This window comes from Vicugna pacos, chromosome 6 (genome assembly GCF_048564905.1).
Source record: "Vicugna pacos chromosome 6, VicPac4, whole genome shotgun sequence".
NCBI lineage: Eukaryota > Metazoa > Chordata > Mammalia > Artiodactyla > Camelidae > Vicugna > Vicugna pacos.
In genome coordinates this window covers 50,551,139-50,573,956 of record NC_132992.1, presented here as the reverse complement: position 1 = coordinate 50,573,956, position 22,818 = coordinate 50,551,139, and the positions used below count along the sequence as shown (strand labels likewise).

The following is a 22,818-nucleotide window of genomic DNA, read 5'->3' as shown; positions in this document are numbered from 1 at the left end:
TAGATATCATGATTGTTAGCATTCTGGTCAACGTCCTTCTAGACATGTCTCTAGGCACAGAGTTGTACATAGTACATGAAGAGGGTCATAACATAAACATTATTTTTAGCAATAATTATGGATTGCTTTCCATGTCCATAAGCATAGATTGCATCATTTTATACTGGTAGTAGAGTAATCTGTTATTAATCCATTACTTCATTGTTTGATGCATATGTTGTTTCTCTAACTTTATTATTTAAAAAAAAGGACTACTTTAATGATTGTACTTGGTCATACCTTTTCTCTCTTGTACGATTACCTGTAAATTATCTTAGAAAAAATTTCGGATAACATCTTTTAGAGATTTCCTTGTGTGTATATCTAAATTGTACGTGTAAAAAAATTACACATAAATTCAAAAATATTAATGGTTCACACTTGCTGCCAGCTTGTGATGAGCTAAACATTGTTCCAATGAGCATTATTTATCACATTGTCACTAAATCCTTTGAGAGAGGTTTGATTTTTAATCAGTTTTACAGATACCAAATCAGAGGCACAGAAAGATCAAGTTATTTTCTCAGTGTCACGTAGTTACTGTAAGAATGGGAATTTGAACTTGGTACCTGGATTCAGAGCCCTTGCTTATAACCACAGCACTTACTCTGTGTGACCCACACTCTTCTCAAACCTTATTTTTAAAAATAAATGACATCAACATTTTTGTGTATCAGTAAATTTAGAGCTACATCCTTATATTTAATAACTTACTAGTTTTCAATATGCGCTGCTGCTTCCAGTTTTTCCACTGTAAATATTACACTGGAAAGATTTGCTTATGCACCTTTTGGCAATTTGTCTTGTTAGTCAATTTTTTTAAGAGATGGCCCAAGAGTTATGTATATTTTACATTTGGAAACTGCTCCCTCAAAAAAAAACTGTACTGATTCCCATCAAACAAATATAGAGGTATATATTGCCTCATGCTTACTCCAGCATTAAGTTTTGTTTATTTATTTATCTTTATCAATATCTTTGGCAAAATCAAATACTTTAATGGTTCAGGTTTCTTTAAAAATTATTTATGTTGAACAACATTGAACACGTTTATAGGCCACTTGTCTTTGAAAGTACATTTCAAAAGGCACTAACCTAGCTGTGTGACAACCCAGAGTCCTTAGAATCTGAATAACTTATTTGTCCTAACATCAGACAGATATGATCTCATCAGTTCTTCAGAAAAAATTAGAATAATTTCCACGGCAACATTTAAAGTGAAGTGGATGGTTCTGTGAGAACTGAAGCATAACAGTTTTGTAATAACAAAAAGGAGCTATGGCTAGGAGTAATTATTTATATGTTTTTATATATTCCCTTGTTTGCTCAAAAAATCAACGAAATACTATTAATTAGAAGTTTGTAATAGAAAAAAGTAGATTAAGGGTATAACATTAAGTAAAAAAATTGTTGTGTTCTTGTTAAATGCTGTGGGTCACCCATTTGACTTTCTACTGCTCTTAAGATTTTAATATTTTTGTGACACTGCAGATTTCTCATATTAACAGATTCTGGTATTAATAGCAATTATGACAATTCTTAGAAAGAATATTTATGAGTTTATTTAGAAGAGTGGGGAAAATGTTTAAAGTTGAGAGCAGACTCTTTATGGCAAACTAAAGGAGCACAGGTGATTAAGGAGGGGAGTGGAAGGTTCTGCCCCTGGGACCTGAGGTAATAGGTGATCTGGGAGATGGCAGGTCTAAGAGGGTTTCTAGGGGATGCCATGTCCCACTGCCACAGAGGTGAGCCACTGAGATACTGACAGGGCCAATTTTAAAACTTCATCCTCAAATAGATGGAAATTAAGTTGATCAGAAACTTAGGGCAATTCCTTAGCTCCTGGGTATATTTCTTTGAAATTGTCAAAACCTAAGATTTGAAAAATTGGAAGTTGAGTGATGATCTTTACTAGTAATTGCTCGTGTTTCACATTTTATGGTTTAGACAAGTGTTTTTACTTTGAACTCTTATGGCACCAAGTAATTTAAAAAAAATATTCTTTGTCTATGAGAATGTAAATGATTGGTAATTCCTGTTTTGTATTCTGTTCTTTCCCCCTAAATTCTGAAGATATAAAGAAATGCCTGGCCTTTTAAAAATGAAGATGCAGCATAGCAAAATGAAATATATATATGTATATATACAACAAAATTTGTTTCTAGAATAAGAATGAACTGCAGATAAAGCTACACTTTGAATATTTGCTAACCTTCACTAGGGATGTCTCATTTTCTCAAATGGAAATTAAAAATATACTTTTTAGGGTTTTGGAAAGAACTTGAGATTGTCAAAATAATATGCTTGCGCAGGTGCCTGGCATTTGCTAAATTCTCATTCTATGAGTGTTGGTAGAGTTGGAATTATTCTTGCTTTGTGATAATGGTTCTTCTGCCTGCTCAGAAGGGGACTTCGAATTTGTATCATTATCACACTGACTTCTCTATTAAGGCGTTTTTGTGACATATCCTTTTTGGGGCTAGTCACAGGCAGCAACAATGATTTCTCACTGGGGAGAAACAATGGGAAAATTGGCAGGACAGATCTTCTAAATCTTCTGCCTGCCATTGCCACTCTTGGAGAAGCAAATTGAAGTTTTCATTTTTGGCATATACTGTAGTAAATCTCATTTGTTTTGTTGATGAGCTAGACTGGAAGGAATAATAGCTGTCTCTAAATACCCAATTTGTGATTAAGGTTGGAGCATAATGATGACACTAATTTCATTTTAGTTAGTATTTGCTGGGGCTTTGTAGTTCTTTCCAAGAAAGCTGAAAAGCTCTTTATTTTAGAGAAGGATGAGTATGTTTAGGTATACATTTCAGTCCACAGCGTTTAAAATGATGTAATTAGTACCTGTGGGTTCAGGAGTGCTGATCTTGTAAGATGCTGTAATAATTCGTAAGAGTCAGGAAGATTTGGTTCAAAGAACCTTGGAGGGTTCACTGACCATGTGATATATAGCTTCTGACATTATTAAAAGGAAGCCATTTCACAAGTTTGATTTAGAGAGCAAGACCTAATCCACAGTTTTAAGGACTAAATGCTACCCCTTCTCGAGGCATTGTGATAGTTTCTCTGCCCCCTTCACTATGCCTCTGTGCTGACTCAAGGCATATAAAGAATGATATAGAAGCAAGAGGAAGCTCCCTTGTCTTTTTGTCAACTGTTTTTGTTTTAATAGTCTGTGACCTAGTCTCCAAAATTTCTGGAGTCGTTGTTTTGTTTTTCCTAAATTTACTGAGTAAATAGAGACCTGATTCAGCCTTCAGTTGGAGACAGTCAGGATGTGGCACTGGACCCAGTACAGAAGCAGGAACTTGTGTATAGAATCTCACATTCCTACCCTCTCAGGGAAAGCACAGTTCTCCACGGTACTTTCCTTTAAGTTGTGGAGCTCAGCTCAGTTCACATAAGTCCTTGTGAGCAAAATATGACATTAATAAAGTATTTTCTAGATTTTCTAATACTCCCTCTGTAGGGTCAAACGTTTCTCCTGGGACTTACTGGGAAGAACATAGTAAAGGGAACATCCATGTAGAGACGTGGTTAGTTACATCAGACTCAGTTGAGTCCCTGGGATGTGCCCCGCCGAGTGTGGGTCCTTGGCTTCGTGCAGGAAATAACTCAAGAGCGAGCCACAATTGAGTGATTGTAGATTTATGAACAGAGATACATACTCCAGAGAGTGCAGGCTGTTTCAGAAGGCAAGAGAAAGGCCATGAGGTGTTGGGGTTGGGTGCTCAGATTAAAGTAGAAGTAGATACACACTCGATAGCCAGAGTGTGGGCCGTCTTACTCAGAAGGGAGAGCAGTTGCGAGGTGTGGGGGTGGTTAGTTTTTATGGGCTCAATAGCTTCATATGCTAACAAGTGGGGAGGATTATTCCAGCTATTTTGGGGAAGGGGCTGGGATTCCCAGGAACTGGGCCACTATTTGAGCTTTTATGATTAGCCTTGGAATTGTCATGGTGCCTGTGAGAGTACCATTTACCATGTTAATATATTACAATGAGCGTATAATGAAGCTCAAGGCCTACTGGAAGTTGAATATTCCACCATTTTGTTGTTTATCACTGTGTCATTGCTTGAATGGCTATGCCCTGCCCTCTTCCTTCCTGTCTCATATCCCCCTTAGAGATTTTACTCCCATAATCTTATAGGGGTGTAGAGGGGAAATGGTCTGACTTCAGAAACTACTTTAGGGCTGAGTAGGGACGTTGACACTTCCTAGCAGGGAGTAAAAATCTCTGAATATAGGGGCCCCAGGGGCAGGACAGCCTTTTGTTTTTGAGTCAGAGGGCAGCATGGTCTGGAATCCTCGCATGGCCATCATCTGATGTGAGACTGTTACAACCTGGAAGACATAAACTTTACCAAGTGGTTAAAGAGAAACATTTAAGGGGGAAGAGTGTAACTTTTACTCCCCTCTTCCCGGTAACACTCTGGCACACATGTCAGAGATTTCAAATGCTGTATTTGAAAAGAATGTTAAGAACCTTACATTCAGTGAAACTTGTATTTTTTTTCATCTATAAAACATACCAAAGTCTTCAAAGTTTTAGCCTTAGATATTAATAGGTTACATTTTAAGATGAAAACAAAGAATGATATTTCTGATGAAATCTGAAGTTGCAAATGTGGGAAACTTAATAATATTTTTAAATATTTTAGTGTTTCATTTGAGAAACATAGGACACGTGTGTCATTTTGTGAAAGGTAATTCATATTAGTATTTTGCCATTATGTATTCAGTGTTCTGTAAAGCTAATACCTTGATTTCAGAATGTTGAAAGATGATGTTACAAGATTATTCTTTTCCACAAAAACATGATTGCTTTTATCGTTTTAACATTAAAATTTAAATTGCATTATTGCCTTTTTTGTTTAAAATTTCATGAACATAATTACATTGTTATTTAATGTCATTTTCTTTTGATAACAGACTTTCTTCCATCTTAAATAGTATCTATTGCATATAATAGATAACTTTTGTTTAAATTAAAAATTTAAACTCTTTGCTTTAAATTCTTGGCTAACACTAACCTAAAAAAATCACATCAACTTCTGTTATTTAGGAAAAATTAATAGCTGTTTTCTAGAGGCTTCAGGGTTTAATTTTCTTGCCTTACTTTGGGCTTTGCAGAATCTCTCAGGGAAGCTCAATTAATTTATAACAGTGCTACTCAGTGTGTGCTGAGGAAATAATACAAAATATCCAAAATCTTTCATTCTCAGAGCCTTTCACCAAAGTCATATTGAAGTTGATACGATCTTTTAAATCCAGAATATGATCAATAGGATCTTAGTACTTTCACTTTATAGTTCATCAAATAAAAGGTAAAATGTATTTTTCTCCAGGGGACAGGAATACAGTGTTAATAAGGTATGAGGGTTGGGGGGAAAGAGGTAGGGAAACAAATTCACATTGTTGCTGAAGTGGTAGTTAACTCAAAATAACCAATGGGATCAAACAGCCCAAATGTTCTAAAAGCTGATTAAAAACAAGCTGTAAGTTGTTTGTGTATCAAGATATTGTCCTACTTGGGATTACTTAAATGACAATGACAGAAGGATTTTAACTATTTTTTGAGGAAATTATTGGAATGGACATATAAATAGAACATTCTGCTTATCTGCAGGTTTATATTTATGGTTTTGAGAATACTAATGGGATGTACTCATAGTTTGCATTGTTTTGAAGTATAGAGCAAGTGTATAATTTCAAAAGATCTTTATAGTTACATAGAAGTGAAGGTGGGTAAACTAAGACTGAAGGAGAGGTAAGAGATCAAAATAATGACAAAAAAATTAGAAATTAAGCAAAGTAGTCTTCTATTTCCCTCCCTTATTCTTTTACAAACACAAATGATAGGGCAGAAGCCAGACTGCTGTGGACTGAGCATTGCAAAGCAGTTGCAGAAGCACAGCTCAGAGCGGGTACTGTTATTTCTAATCACCAGACTGTAAAGGAAAGACAAGAGGAGGCCTGTTGATGGAAGGATACATATCATTTTGTCTTCACTTTCTAACATACATTTAATAATTTTAATATGGGAGAGATTAAGCATACTTATATACTGTGAGGATTAACCTTGATTTTTTTTTTTACAGAAGAAATTAGATCACTTTGTGAGATTAATGCATATGTGGTACAGAAGTTAGCAGATTTAAATTTGTAAAAGTATAAAATGACAGAAAGATAGGAAGGAGAAGAAAGAAAGGGGAGTTTTAGGGAAAGTTAATTGTAAAAGAAGTATGAAGGATAGTATAAAAATAGTATAGTGATGGTAAAAGCTACAGTTTATACTGAGAATACAAGTATTACACTTGTTTCTTACAATGTAAATAGTCTTTGTGATTCTGAGACGGTGGTGTAATATTATCAAAACATTCAGTTTTATATTTATCATTCCTTTTTATATATGGATAAACCTCAATAGCAGTTTTACTTTTGGCCTGAAGCTTGGTTTGACCCTAGACTTTTCTCCTTCTCAGTCAAATCTCACCTCCTCCATCTTTTGTCTGTGCTGCTCTACAGCCAAGTCTCACTTGAAATTCTCCAGTGCCGTCCTGTCATAAACAATGGCCTTTGTCTGGTCTCTTCCTAACTAGAAACTCTGTTGTAAGTGACAATTTTGGACAGTTCACCATTCTCAAGCATCTCTGTGTGTAACTGTTAACGCACCTCATTTTCTTCATTTTCCTTCTACCCGAGTCTCTTTTCTTCTCCTGTCTGTATTCGTATTCATATCTATATCAGTTCTGTATCAATAATTCACATCCCTTATGGTTCTAGCATTATCCTCTTAATTTCTCACTCTACATACTCTGTGTTGGCCATTTCATCTCATCTGTTGCTGTCAACTGTCAACTACCATTTCAAAACTCTAAATCTTTATATCCAGCAACAATTTTTCAGTTGGTGACCAGTCAACATCAGTTTCTAAAGGTGAAATTTTCTCCTCCTCTCCCAAATTTTCATATTCTCCTCTTTTCTAAGATTTGTAATATGAAAATATGTAATATAATGAGCCTAAGGAGAAAGATACTAGGCAAAAGAGTTGTCAACAGGAAGGAGGATAATTATAGCCTACATCTGTAAGCACAATACTTCATTTAAAAGTTGAATTGGAAGATTATTGTGAAAAAGGGAGAGAGGAGAAGACTCATGTAGTATTTTAAACTAGTAACTCAGATAGAAAAGAGAGAAGTAAGAAGAATGGAAGATACCATGCTTTAGAAGTACATGTGCTACATTGGGAATTGTGAAATAAGCAGAAGAGACCAATTCTTGGCAATTATCAATTAGCTAAGTGTACGATGCTGTAGAGAACTGATAAATGTTTTATGAAATCATGTAATCACTTAAATCAGTAGAAAAAGGGAAGGGAATTTGATTACTGTTTTGTTTGCTTTACAAGCAAAGCTGATCACTGCTACAAGAATGGAGTATGTAATAGGGTTAACTCTGTTATCTCTGTCTGGCCACATGAAAGCAGTAAGTTGTGAGACATTCTCTCTCTCTCTCTCTCTCCCCCACAACAGAATCTAGAGTGTGTGAGGGATGCTGGCTCAGGGTGGTTTACTGATGTCTTCACTGGGGCTTCTTAGAGGGGCTCAGTGGGCCTCCCTCTCTCCACACTACCTATCCCAGGAGATCTGTGACCTGCACCAAGAATATAAGTTACCTTGACCTCGTGTAGCAGAGCGACAAGATTTCACTGGCAACTTCGATTCCTAGAGGACAGCTGGACCAGGGGTATGAGGGATTTTCCGAAGAGCAGTGCTCTCACTTGGGGCTCTTAAAGGAGAGGAAACTCCCAGTGTCATACTCTTAGCTTACTACTGGCTAAGATCGGCATGCCCTTTAGGAACATGAAGGAAGCTTCCCCCTCAGAACACTTCACACCCAAGTCCTCCCTCTAACAGCACCTCCATGATTGGGGGCTGGCGCCCTTCATCTGAAGTCTCTCCCAGCTGTGAACAGTGTGGAGTCTCTAGTAATCAAGACAGCATTTTCTATGAAAAAATATTATCTTTCACCTGTTTAACCAAAATATAAACTTCAGTGTCACCTTAACTCCTGCTCCCTCACCACCATGTTCAGTTAATCCTCAAGTCCTTCTACCAAAACTTCTGAAGTAGGTCTCTCCCATCCTCTCCATTCCCAGGGCTATGCGGTATCTTTCCTTTGTCTGGAGACTAATGGCAAGTTGAGAGAGTGGTACCTGTGTCAAGATTTGGAGTGAATGATAAACTACATGGACCACATTTTCATTCAGTTATTTCCTAAACACTGCAGGCTGTCTCTTTCAGATGTGCCTTTGAACACACCATTTCCTTTCTCTGGAATGTTCTTCCTCTTTCGCTTCCACCACATGCACCTTTCCAAACCTAAGTTAAGTGTCACTGGCTTTATGAAACCTGGTGGAGTCCTCCGGGCTTTGTAGTTATCTTCTACTTTGTCCTCTTATAGTACTTTCTCTTTCTTCTGTTAAAGTACCTATTTTGTTCAACTGTAATTGTTTTATTATTTTTGTATATACATAAATGGGGCAGCCCCAGTAGGCTGTAAACTCATAGAGGGCACAGCTCATAACATTAATCTGCGTATCCTTAGCCCATAGCCTGATGCCCAATCTGTAGCAGTTGCTCAGTAAATATATGCTTGAAAGTCTGTATATGAGATAAAAGGCTAAAAAACGATCCTGCTGTTGCCATTGGGAATAATTTATTTGTGTTCTCTCTCCAATGGAATACAGACAGAATTAGGTTTGTGTACTGTCCAGAATTTTCAAAAGTGTACTGTAACAAGATAAAAGAATGCCTGTCTTTTGCCCTTTTAGGCTGACCTCTTGAATCCAAAGTCAGCTTACTCAGATTAAGGGAGTTGATATAATTAGGGTTAGGGAAGATTTTTATGTAATGGGATTTAGTTTACTGCAAGCAAATTAGGATGAATATGAGTCTCATGCAATATTTTAACATTTTAATTCATTGCTGACTCTACAGGGCAAATGGGATCATAACCCTTAGTCCAATTTCAGGATGATGAATTGAGGTTTTTTCCAACAAGGCAGAGGATAAAACTCGTCTGGCTTCAGTTATAGTACTGCAAATTACATTTATATTGAAAGCAAGCAAATTCAGTGCCATAATAGTTTATATTTTGTTAAAATAGAAGGTTAGAGTCCTTATAGTGATGTATACTAAAAATAATTGTAAATTAATTATTAAATACTTACTTTGCTCTGAATTATGTGATGTGGGACAGATGCCCCAAATGATGTTTATCCTCATAATGACGTTCTTTATATCCAGTTAGAATGTTAAGAAAAAGGAGAATCACTGGGAAATACACATCTGGAAAAAAGAGAAGAGAATCGCTCTGAAGTAGTCCATGAAGGTTTCAGCAACGCTGGTCCAAAGATCAGTGTGGGGATTCTAGCTGGGGGGGGGTGTGGCATCATGAGCAAGGACACTTGAATTCTCAGTGCTCTTTAACTTCCCGCTGACGTTGGGAGGATGTTACAGAGAAGTGGGATTTCGGGTTGGGTAGTGAGTACGAGGACCATGTACAGAGCACCTAATGCTACGTGGGGGGATTTGGACTCTCTGACATGTTATGGGGAGATCTTAATAGATACTTAGAAAGGAACACAACATGATGAAAATAGAAGTTACAATATATTATTTTGGCAGTTGTAAGATTGCATGGATTTGATAGGGACTGGAGGCAGGATAGTGAATTGGGACAAAGTTACATTGATTAGGTTTGGAACAATTATATTATTTATATTGTTGATCTAGTTAACGGTGCTTAACTTCAAGAACAGTTTATCAATCTTTTTATTCCTCTAGTCTAGTCTAGGTCTAAGCTAGGAGTTATTTAGAGCTCTAATTATATCAAACACAGTTTTATTAGTATGAAGTAGTAAAAATGGTCCTGGTCTCATTTAGGCCATTTGTGGCCAGGTCACTGGATGTCCTTAGATATTCTTCCCCTAATTTCGAAATAAGAACACTGACCTGGATGAACTCTTAAGACCTTTACAGTTGAGCTTTCTGAAGACCAAAAGAATTAATGAAAGCTTCCAAAATGTTTACCTTATCATTGAGCTTATAAAGTACTAAGCATATATTTCAGTGTATCCTAGGAAAAATACATTTTCAACACTTACAATCTGCTAGAATATTTTACTCTCCTTGGTGGAAATAGGTGGTAGGTTCATGATGACTATAGTATATAGGCAATTACCTTTTCCAAGAATGTGTTAAAATATAGAAGAAAATAGTAGAAAATTAACCCTTGTAAATGAACACAGTGAGCTTACTGTATAATTTAAATGTTTTAAATAAAGCTATTTATTTGCATAATGATGCTTTGGAAAGATAGGTCTTAACATTAACAATACTATTCACTGATTTGAAATTAAAACAAAGATAACAAGTGTAAATTAATCTGGAAAAAATGTCATGTTACTATATAATTAGATGCATTAATAAACATGTGGGCTATTGCTTGTTAGGCTAAATCTGGCATAGAAATATATGTCAGTGTAATGAGTCTATACTTTTTATTTAACAATTTTCTATTTATATTTTACAAATGTTTATTGTCATCAGTTTATTGACATCTATAATATGTGTACAGTTGTATGATAGATGTTCAAAAAGAAATAGCTTTCTCTTATTACTTATCTAAGTTGAAGTTTAAATTTGATCACTATAGGAAATGATTTGTAGGAAACCATGTGTGAACTGTATCAGAACACCCAGAGAAACACTGCAGATAATTTCTAATGTCATAAAACTAAACGAATTATTACAGTGTCTAGACAGAGTCCAAAGACATGGTAGACATTTTTTGATAAATTGGTTTTATATACCAAGCAAAACATTTGATTTGTTTAAGCATCTTTTAATTTTTAATTCAGTGAAAGGTTGCGTAATGTGACGTTTAGTTACCTGAAAAAAATTAAAAGGGGAAAGATGTCATATTATCCCATGGAGTATTTTCCTTTAGTAAATAAATATTTATTTAGCCCCAGAAAATTATTTCAAGTGGTCTGGTCTAAGTAGCACTGTCATTGTCATCACCTGGGGTGTTTGGTAAAAAGGCAGATTTCTGGAATTTTCTGCAGACGTAACAAGTCTCTGTATACACCTCTGACATCTACGTTTTAAACAAGTTCCTGGGGAGTTTATATTATGCACACTGAATGTAAGAACCACTTTTCTAAATATATTCTTCATTTTCATCCAACTGCTGGCAATTTTTACATGTCATTTGTTACTGGGTATTGGAGAGTGGGATCCTGAATATGAAGGTTAAAGAACAGTACTCTGCTTGGGTATCCTGGAAGAAATGGAAATAACTCGTTGTTTTATTATCCATAAGTAGGCTAAACTCTTGAGTATTCTGTGCAATTTTGTTATGTAAAACAAAATATTAGATATTGGAAACTATTCTTTTTTTACTTTCAGAACACACAGTTTCTGAAAAGAAATTTTCCTGCAAGTTGGGACTTAATAATCACTTTATTTCCTCTATAAAATCACCAAATTCGTCTTGACATTTTATGGGACTCATAGTCTTTTAAATGTTAAATAAAAAATTCTAAATGTGCCTATATTAATTTTAAGCAACCACAGACCCTGCTAATAATACCACTTAGGCTGAGATTGCTACCAGGAAATTCTTGAGATTGCTGTTCTTTACGTGTAGATACAGCTTTTCTCCTGCTTTTGATTAAGATAACCCTTTCTCCTCCATGCCAAATATATTACAAACAAAAATGCTGAATCTACAAATGGAGATGACCTCCAGTTTGAAGCTAGTCATTTGAAGTGATCTCCTTGATAACAAAAAGCGTGTCTTATTATCTAAGTATTTCTCATGACCCGAAGAGTTTTTGAGTATAGTGGGTTTCCAATAACACAGAAGTCAGTGAGTATGAGTCAAATTTTAAAGGCCCATGTGGCAATGAAGTAGGAGAAAATTGTATTTAGGAATTTGGACAGTTTCATGAAAGTATATGTATCTTGAATCAGAATTTTATACCTAGGCATCAGTGATCTATAGCCTTCATCAGTGGCTTAATTCAGTGATCATCTTTTGCTCATATTAATCCAGGAGTCTATAAATATTGAAAACTAAGTTGGTATTCAGTTCGTAATGACCAAATCTTCCTATTCTGTAGCTCCCTATTTGTACCACGTGGCTTATAAAATTAATAGAAAAATGACAGTATCTTTAATTCAAATTCCTTTTTCCTTTCTGATGGTCTTTCTTTTGCATTATCTAGCTTTTGAACAACATCCTTTACTGTATTAAATTTTGGATTTCAGAAAGGAAACTCTCACGTTTTAACCATCAAATTTTATCATTGAGATTGTAATGATGGTGATTTCCTGAATCACCAGTTTTTCCTCTGCCACCCTATTCCCGTTTGTCATTTTCAGAATGTGTTGGTGACTGTGAGATAAAGTTGAAGTTTTCTGTCCAGCAAAATCTTTAATCCCTTGAGGATGCTCTAAGTATTAAGACTGATAGATCTGACAATGGTAAAGTCTAATAAGAATTGCTCTTACAACCACAATGAGTCATGGGAAGACAGTTTACTTATCTTTTTATGTGTCTTGTCTCCCTTCTTCCTGACTCGACAGCTCCCCCCACGGTTCGTATTGTGCACTCAGGCTTGGCCTGTAACATAGAGGAAGAGCGCTACTCTGAAAGGGTCTACACTATACGGGAAGGAGAAACCCTGGAACTGACCTGTCTGGTCACAGGACATCCACGTCCACAGGTGAGTCCCGAACTGTGACATTGTGGAAAACAATTTGACTTTTCTTGGAAGTCAAAAAGTATCTTTTAGATTTAGCTAAAAATGTGTGTGTGTGTGTGTGTGTGAAATTCAGGTATGCATGTGCAACCCAGGATAAGGGTGGTAATTGCTGAACATTCAAGGTTGAGTTATTCATGTAGGTAAGACAAAAAAGAAATTTTTGTTTGGGTATCGTGAGATATTTTAAAGACACTTCAAAGGAAGCTGTTAAAAAAGACAACTACAAAAATATCACAGTAAGATAACAATTCATATGGCAATGAGTTTATTTTAGAATGTAGAACATGATTTCATGATGACATAACTGCAGTGGAGGAAGCATTTGTTCTGAGAATGTGATGCACCAGGTCATATACTTTTCCTATTCCTAGTCATTATATTCATAGAAAGCCTCAAAAACAAATGTTTTGCAGGTGCTATAAGCATTCAGGTTATCAGAGTCATCAGCTCCAGCTTTCATAAGCTAATTTAATGGCAGGAACAGAAATTGAGACTTTGAAAGGGCTCTAAAATTATAAACAATGAGCAAAGAAAACGCTTATAGGAGTGTAAGAAAGGATAAGATACAAGGTAATGTAGTTAAATTATGTATCTGTGATATAAAAATGTAATTCAGATACAGATTATTCAGGATGCTTTACTTATTAATTGCCAGTTCATATTGTTATATATTTAACCTGATTTGTTCAAAATATGCATTTGTAATCAACACCAACACTGTGATAGAAAAGTCTCATTTGGTAGACACAGTTACGTATTTTAAGTATTTGTACTACAGGAAAAAAATTCCAGCTAACAGAACTATATAGGGGAAAGTAAAGAACAATGTGATCTTTTAACAAAGATTCCTTTTAACCTCATCTTTTGGTCCTGCCATCCTTAACTCCTTGATCCTCAAGGATGTTTTGACTACCATTTTAACCCTGAAGAACAAATGAAAATAAGCATGTAAACTTCACAGAATGAAGCAATAGATTAATGAGGCCATGAATAAAGTGAAATGGTGAAATATGCTTTATTGAACTTATGCTGTTGGTAAAAGTAATCTAAAAAATAATTATTAAAATTATTGAAAACTAATAAAAACCACAATAGCTAAAATCCAAAATCTACACAAATTACAAATTATGATCTTTGCTAAGAACTGAAAATTAATTAAATAATAAACTTGTCTTCACAAAATTGTAATGCAAAACTTTACCCAATATAATTAGACTTGGTAGAAAAAAACTAAATATATAAAACAGAAGAAATAATTGTTAAAACTTGGTATAGACAAATAAGCTGATATGGAAAGCTTTTTTATTTTAAAATTTATGCAGAAAACAATGGAGTCCAATGCAAATAATTTTACTAAAGTTAAAAAATGATAACATTAACTAAAGAATACTATCCCAAAGAAAATTTAGTGTTATAACTTGATTTTAATTTTTGTACTTATATACATAGAATAAGAATTCCAGAATAAAAAAGTTGAGATCAAAGTAGGGAGGTCCAAGTAAATGTAAAAGAAGCCGCAAGAGCAGACTCATTGATGATCCCATTATTCCTACCGTGAATGCACCAAATTCTGCACTTCCTGAACTTCAAATTTTACTTAAAAATGCAACTTATCTTTGTTTTTAAGTCATTCCGGCTGTTATTCTCCCTCTGTCTTCATCCTTATGTTCCCTTAATATTAAGTAGCAATTTCTTATTTTCTCCATGCATCTTCCCTTTCATGATTCAGCAATCTGGAATGGAATCTTTGATCTCTGGCCAATCCAAAATAAAATAAGAAAGATGGGCGTAGATTATTGCCTTATTTATTTTTCCTGAGAAGTTTCATTTTTGGAAACATTTCAGTGTGTTCTGATCCTACAAAAAATTTATCATGTCAGTGTCATTATTTCTTTATTTCTAGAAGTAATTCAGGTGTTTGCAGGTGAATCAGTTTCAGTTTATGTTGCCTGTTTGAAACATGAACCGGGCTTCTTCTTTGTCAGCAAACTGTGTAAAGAAGGCTGACAGAACAGCTGGGCCTTGGCATCCTGGCCAAACACTACAGGGCATACTGTTGGCATCTGGTCCTGAGGATGGTTTTTCTTGGCTGATACCATGAAGCTGGAATGACTTTCTTGCTGCCTTATCATATTCTGAATATGATAATAGTTGGAAATGCAGTGGAAGAGAGAAGTTCCTCATTTACTCTTCAGAAGATTTCTTAATCTGGTACCTATTCCTGTGGTAACAAGGATCACAAAGATTTCTATTTCCAGACGTATTATAAGATAACATTTTTTCCAGATTCTGTAAAATTTTCTTTAAAAATAATCTTGGTTGGCAATGTGTAGTGGCCTCAGGGTGTTAATGTACCCAAGGGAAGTAGAATAAGTGAAGAAGGTCAGTAGTTAAGAGCATGGCACTGGGACTGCTTGGTTATAACCCTGGATCCATCATGACTATCATTGTGATCTCGGGAAAGTTCCTTAACCTCTCTTTTCTCTGTGCCTCATTTTCTTATTTATATACTAGAAATGATGGTAACCATCATGCCTATATCATAGATTCCTTTCAAGGGTTAAATATATGTTATAAATATATGTACATAAATTATATATATACACATACGTATATACATGCAGCACATGATAAACATGTTGATACATAAAATATATATTGACTTTTTATTATTCTTAAGCAACTTATGCTTAGACTCTAAAGTCTAGAGTTGAATGTGTAGGTATGAAATAAGAAATTTTTAAAAATAATTCTTAGCATTTCTAAGCCTAAATTAGATGCATTTCAACAAACTTCAGTATTTTTGTGTTTTAATGCACTGCAGAACCTTTATATATGTTGGCTGCTTTTCTTTTTAGCTTACATGGACTAGAACCATGTTCAGACTACCTCATTTAAGGAGAGCTTATTATAAATGTATGTGGGGGAGGTAAGAAAGAAAGGAGGCAAGGGTTTTTTAGTAAATGTGCCAACATACTGTTCTCTCTAGACACTCATAATTTCAGGAGCTGGCTACCTGCTCTCTTCATTCCTTCTTTTCTTTTTTCTTTCCTTCTTTTTTTTTGCTTCCTTCCTTCCTTTTTTCCTTCCTTCTTTTCTCTCTCTCCTCTTTCTCAATATTTCCAGACCCATAACAAATGAATTATGAATTTAGTCCTCTTGTAAATGATTTAAGCAATAAGGTATTTAACATGAATGGTCCTCTTCACTCCCTCACCCACCACTCTCAGAGGTGACTGCTAAATAGTTTGGTGTATCACCTTATAGTCCTTTTCAGTGCATTTCTAGAAATATAATTATATGTGTTTATGTCAAACTAAAACAACCAATATTTTTTCGATGAATTTTTGAATAGGATGTAGTTTAGGACAAGTATCCAAAAATTTATTAATTACAAATTCCATATCAATAGCTACATTTACAGTTTCTTCCCCTCCACGTATCCTCAAACACACAGTCTCATCCCCTGGTGATAAAGATCTTTATTAAGTTTGTGGTTGCATAAGGTAATACACTCACCATAGTTTGTTTAGGAGAAGGCATTTATAGTCTTTCTTGTGGTTGATGCCATACTTTCAAACAGTTTTGCCTCCGTTGCTTTTTACATAGAATATGGAAAGTCTTTTTTGTGTTCAGTACTTTAATCTGCTCCAAAACTACTGACACTTCTTACTCCCAGTATATCATCAATAACCAAGGATATTTTCATTAATTTAATAAAAATCCTCATGAATATAGAGGATCATTTTCATTCTTCAGGACATCTGAATCTATTCACAGTTACTTCAGAGTTCATCTTTTGTTTAATTTCATGCAGTCTTGACTGATGCTTATAAGAAACATTTATCATACAGTCCAGACATTTGTGAAAACAACATTTGTCAATGTACTTAATGAGTTAATACATGGAGATCATTTAGCAGAGTCCCTAGTAAAACGTAAATTACTTAGTAAATCTTCACCATGGGATTTGTAATTGAGTCATTGATACAAAATACTAATTTCTTCCGTAAACTTAATGATTCTAAACTATTACTGTCACCACATCACAATTGCAGGTAGCCCAGTAGAGTAGGTAGAGTATTGCTTACTCTCCCATCAAAGTTGGTCTTGGTCATGTTCCTGGCTTTAGCTAATGTATCTTGAGTTAGCTGTAATCTGGGTCTGGATTTTGATAGTATTGGACCAGGGAGAATTTAAGGTGGAAGCACTCTTCCATGACTTGGGTTAGTTATCTGTAAGAATATCTTCAGGCTGTTATGATGGTTCTTTGACATTTAGACTCCTACCATGATGACATATGTACAGTAAGTGAGATAGAGATCCAGGAACTGCCATTACAGAATATTGAAGGAGAGTTCAGAAGGCTTGGGGAGGTGGGAAAGTTAGCACAGGTTTATTATATGAGACTCGTTTTTAGAGAGTTCCCAAAGGACGCTCCTGCTACTATGAGACATGCATTGATCAGATGGGCATTGTCATCCTTGAGAAGCTCAAGGGTGACTGTCCTCTGCAGACTTGGGTTGCAGTAGGGAATGTGGCTGTGAAACTAGGATCTCTATAGTCAGCAGGATAATAGGATTCTGTAATGACAGAGGTTGGTTGGTAACCCTTCACCACCAGACTCAGTATAGCTATAACCAGTGTAATGAGCAGCAGATCTGAGTAGCAGCCAGGTTGCCTTTTATCTAGAGGACTTTGTGGTGAAGGATAACAGACTGTGGTGTCTTTAGGGATAAACTAGACTAGAGTGATACTTGACTCATATAAACAGACAAAAATGACACCTGGTGAGGAAGAGGTTGACATTTTCCACTGTAATAAAACAATCACAATCACTCATTCAGTCTCCAAGTCTAAACTAGTTTTTCACAGAGCCAACACTCAGTGTTTGAAAGGGAAACCAGGTTTCTTTGAGGAAAGATCTAGCAATACCTCTACAAGCTTATACCAGAAATACTATCTGAATCTGCCCCCCCCCAAAATCTGTGGTATTTGTCATAGTGCTTTGCATTGGAGACAGGGATACCAAGGCTTTCTGAGGGCTCTTCATGGTATAGAGTCCGAGCTGGCACTACAGCAGTGGACTTGTAATGCTAACACAGAGTGGGGGCTTATGGCAGCCGGTGATAAATGGAGTCCTGGTCCAGATAAGTGCGTCTGTGTTTATTTCTCCAGTCTCCCAAATGAATAATTGGGACAGACATACTTAGCAGCTGGCAGGATCCTCATGTTGGCTACCTGACCTGTGGAGTAACTCAGAGTTAATATGGTAGGAAGGACCCAGTGGAATACTGTAAAACTGTGTTTATCCCAAACCAAAATATTAAATCACAAGTTAATACTGCATCCCAGGAGAAATTACAGAGATCAGGTGCTGCCATTAAAGACTTGACAATGAAGGAGCAGTAGCCTCTATCATGTTCCAATTTATTTTACACATGAGATACCTAAACAGCCAGGTGGATTATGGCAGATTATGATAGGCTATGGTTAACGATCAAGCTAACAGTGCTGCTGGGTCAGATGTGCCGCTGCACTGGTACAAACTGACACACCTCTGACACTAGCTGGTGTGCAGTTAGCCATCTGATAATTGAATGCTTTTCAGTTCTCATCAAGAAAAAGAATTTAAAGTTTGCTTTTATATGAGGTGGACGGCAATCCACATGCACTGCTCTGCCCTGGATAAAGTAAAGATTTACTCTCTTACTCTCTGTAACATCACAGTGCCTAGGGAACTTGATTTTCTTTGTAATCTACAGAACATTACATTGGTCCATTATATTGATTGTATCATGTCATTCTGACCTTTTGAACAGGAAGCAGCAAGTACTCTGAATGCTGTAGTAAGATAGAAACATGCCAGAAGATGAGAAATACAGTATCCAAAATTTTAGCAGCCTGTCAAATTGGTGATTTTTGGAGTCTGATGGTCTGGGCCATGGTAGGACATTCCATCTAAGGTTGTAAAAAAAGTTGTTATTCCTCACAAGCTGCCCACTAAGAGGTCCAGTATATTCTAAACTTTTCTGAATTTTAGGAGCTGCATATGATACACTTGGATGTATTGCTCCAGGTCACTTTATCTGGTAACTTTAAAGGCTATCGGTTTCAAGCGAGGCTCAGAAGAAGAGTGGGCTCTGCAGCAAATCCAGGTTTTAGTGCAAACTGCCTTGCTGCTCAGGCAGCATGATCTAGCAGACTTGGTATTGGATAACAATCCTGTGTGGATTCTTTTGTTAAGTCCTAAGAATAGAGTTACAGCACAAAACTTTGGATTCTAGAACAAGACTAAACTTTCTACAGCAGAATATTAAACTGCTGTTTGAAAAGCAGCTCTTTGGTCAATAGGGAGTAGAATCCAGTCGATGCATGCCCCCTTGGTTAGGCAATTCAGTAACATATCCTACATGACTCCTTGGAGAGTCCCAGCAGAATGGAGTGCCAGTCAGTCTCAGCAATGACTGGCATAACGCTTCATTGTATTGGTTTTTCCTCCTTCTCTGTGTCACTGTTCACAGTCCTCTACTCTGTTTCCCTGGGATTAATAAACTGAAAATAAACTATCTACTGTAATACCTTGTCTTAGATTTTCTTTCCTGGGGCAATTCCAGGATAAGACAGTACCCATCTCCTGGACTCAAACCTAATGAGGAATGTGTTTATACACTTAATCCTAGTTTTTGCTTTCTTGCTGCTGACCTTGTGTTGCTTAATTGTGATTCAGAATTATTGTACTTCTACTTTTCCTGAAGACTCATAAAGGAATACCATAAGTCACTAGCCAAGGTATAATGTTCAATAAAATTTTGCTTTTAGTTCTTAAGACTTTTATGTAATTAGCATGAGTATATTTTCCTCATTTATTCTCATCTCTTTAAAAATATGTCTTGTACTTGAATTAAATCTAAGCATTGAAAATTTGCAGGTTCATGCACAAGGAAGTTCGTGTGACAGAGATTTACAATATAAACACAGACTGAATATTTGTTTGGTTGTGATAGCTTTGCCTCTCATCGCCAAAATTGGATCTTTTGGGAGATAAGAAAATGGATCTCAAAACAGCCAAAAATAATTAGATACACAAATCACATGGAAGTTTGAAATTAGATCTCTCCTTTTGAAATCTACATATTTTAATGAAAAATATATACAAGAGTGATATGACCATGACTGTTATTTTATTACAGCAATTGACATGAAATAAGCGTTCAAAAATTATCTGGGCATTTATAGAAGACAGAAGGAAATTAGTACTACCTATCAATATATAATTGAGAACCTACTGGCTGTATTGTTCATAGTTAAAATGGGTTATTTTAATGTAAGTAGTTGCAATTCTTTTAATGTAGAAATTCTCACTAATTACATAGACATTCATGATTTGGTTTTGAATTTTTATTATTAGAAGGATATTCCCATTGACATATTTTCAGAAATGCATTCTTAAACATATGAGAGGATCTCTAAGTGATAGATATCTTATAATAAATATAGTCTTTTCCCTTAGATTTTTAGTCTTTTTTCCCCTATTAGTTATTGAGGTATCGCAAAATCGAAATGCACCAATTTCAACATAGTCTGAAATTATTTTTTTCATGATGGAATGATAATCAAATTAGCTGATGAATTTTCAAGTCTGTATTACATATACTTACATATATGTATATATAAAGATAAATTTGTTAAAAAGCATATCATTTGGGCACATTGAATGCATTGTAAATAATCGTTTATAGTTATGTAAACCCCTGCTATTTTAAAAAGGTAGCATGAAAATAAATATAGTAGTGATCTACGTGTGATCCCACTGAATCAAATTTATCCTCTTCACTTATGGCTAGTACGTTAAAGTTGCCCATTAAGTAGTTGGATTTACTTGAGTTTTCAAACTCCAATATAATGGACCACTCCTTAGACTGACTTTGAAATACTAAGGCTTGAAACTTAAGTTTAATAATTTCAGCTACTATCGTAGAAAATACTGCCTGTCCACTTCTATGCTAAACAATATCCTCTTGGTGGTAATTAATAATCTATACCAGTGCTGGTTGTAAACATGACACATTTATTCCAAATTAGGCTCATCATAGCCTTTTCCTGAAATGCCCAAACATGCTTCAAACAAAATCAATAAAAAATAAAAGCCTTTCTATGACCTGAAAAAGTTAAATACACTACACACAACAAACTGCTTGTAAAGTGTAAGTGTTTCCAAGACTGAAGAATGAGAACACAGGTATTAAGAATAACTCAATTTTTTAAGGAATTGTTAATCTTTTATTTTGATTTTCTCTTAGTGCCAAAGTCTTAACAAAAACGTAAAAACAACATTTATTTTCCTGACAGTTTTATCTGTTTCTATCAGCAAACATTGATTTCTTCCTTTCTCTGCTTCTTGTGGTACATGAGGAAACATTATCCCTTACAACCTGGTCCCTTCTCGTTTACTTACTTGCCTTTGGCAGAAATCATTAAATGGTGTTGGATAAGCTTGAGGAGAAACAAAATCCTTAGTTAATTAGTGTCTTCTCTGTTGGGTGTCATAGGAATTCTGTATTTTTTAAGATTAACTTTTAGGCATCCAGGGGTGCAGTGTGGTACCAAATCTAAGAGAACTTTTACATTGCATGTATAATCAGAGCAGCTGACCATTTTGAATTACTCTTTATAGTGCCATCAAGAAGATGGACTATAGCCAGCCATTTTGGAAAGAGTTTTCTGAAACAGCACAAAAGCATGACTTACAGCATGTTCCTATACATTTCATGACATACATAAATTCTACATCAGCTACTATCTAGTAGTAGCCTAAAGAGTTCCCTAATTGCAGAATTGTGCACGTACCTGATTGTATGGTTCTATATTGTATTAGGACTGCCGTAGTAAAGTACCACAAACTGGGTGACTTAAAACAACAGTTTTAAAGGCTCTCAGTGAAAATACTCTCCCAATTTGGAAGGCTAGAATTCTGAAATCAAGGTGTCAGCAGGGCCATACTCCCCCCAAGATTCTGGGCAGAACCCTTCCTTGCTTCCTCTGAGCTTCTGGACGTAGCCAGCAGTCCCTGATGTTCTTTGTTTCAGCTGCATCATTCCAGTCTGTGCCCCTGTCCCCGTGTGTGTGTGTGTGTGTGTGTGTGTGTGTGTGTGTGTGTAAATGGCATTTTCTTCTTCCCGCACGGACACTAGTCATGTTGGATTACAGGCCCACACACTCCAGTATGATTTCGGGTAATTGCATCTGCCACTATCTTGTTTAAAGATAAGGTCTCATTCTGAGGGACTGGGAATTAGGACTACAACATATCTTTTGGGGGCACACAATTCAACTCATAACATATGTTATTGATTCTTTTAAATTAGTTTATACCTTCACTGGGCATGGTCTGGAGCTGCTTTAAAAGAGCACATGATACATACAATGATTGTTGTGCATCATTAATCTTAAAGGAATTTAGAGTGCTCTGCCTATTGATTTAATATTTGTTGTCCCTTCCACTTGTCCACACCCCTTCCCCTTGGCCAACTGAATTGGCGGCTTATTTATCACTTCTCCCCAAAAGCCTTGCTTGGTCAAAGAGGCTTGCTTAAGTGCCTTTCTTCTGTGGTCCCAGAATACCTGGTCATTTCTTACCGTGATACATCATGGGATCTTGCTTTGGGGAGTGAGTGAGATTTTAGGCTCTAGAGCCAAACTACACAGTTTCACATTCCACCTTCTCTACTTTCTAGCCACTGAATGTGGGTAATGTATTTAACCTCTCTTTCACTTGTTTTCCTCATGTACAAAATGATAATAGTAGTAGTAATGGTATAGGTTCCTTAAGAATCAAATAAATCCATACAAGGGAAGACCAAAAAAAAATTATTGAGTAACAATATTGATAATGATGATAGAAGTAATGAAAGAAATAGAATAATCAT

At 35.7% G+C, this 22,818-nt stretch overlaps 1 protein-coding gene across 2 annotated transcripts in view; it reads left to right on the top strand.

The window, feature by feature from the left end:
* Positions 1-22,818, top strand: part of MDGA2 (MAM domain containing glycosylphosphatidylinositol anchor 2) — a 417,841-nt gene that overhangs the window by 4,455 nt on the left and 390,568 nt on the right. For both annotated transcript variants that reach the window (XM_031679006.2, XM_072962999.1), the window contains exon 2: positions 12,711-12,850. The gene's annotated coding sequence lies outside the window, so the exon portion shown is untranslated. The remainder of the gene's footprint in view (positions 1-12,710; positions 12,851-22,818) is intronic.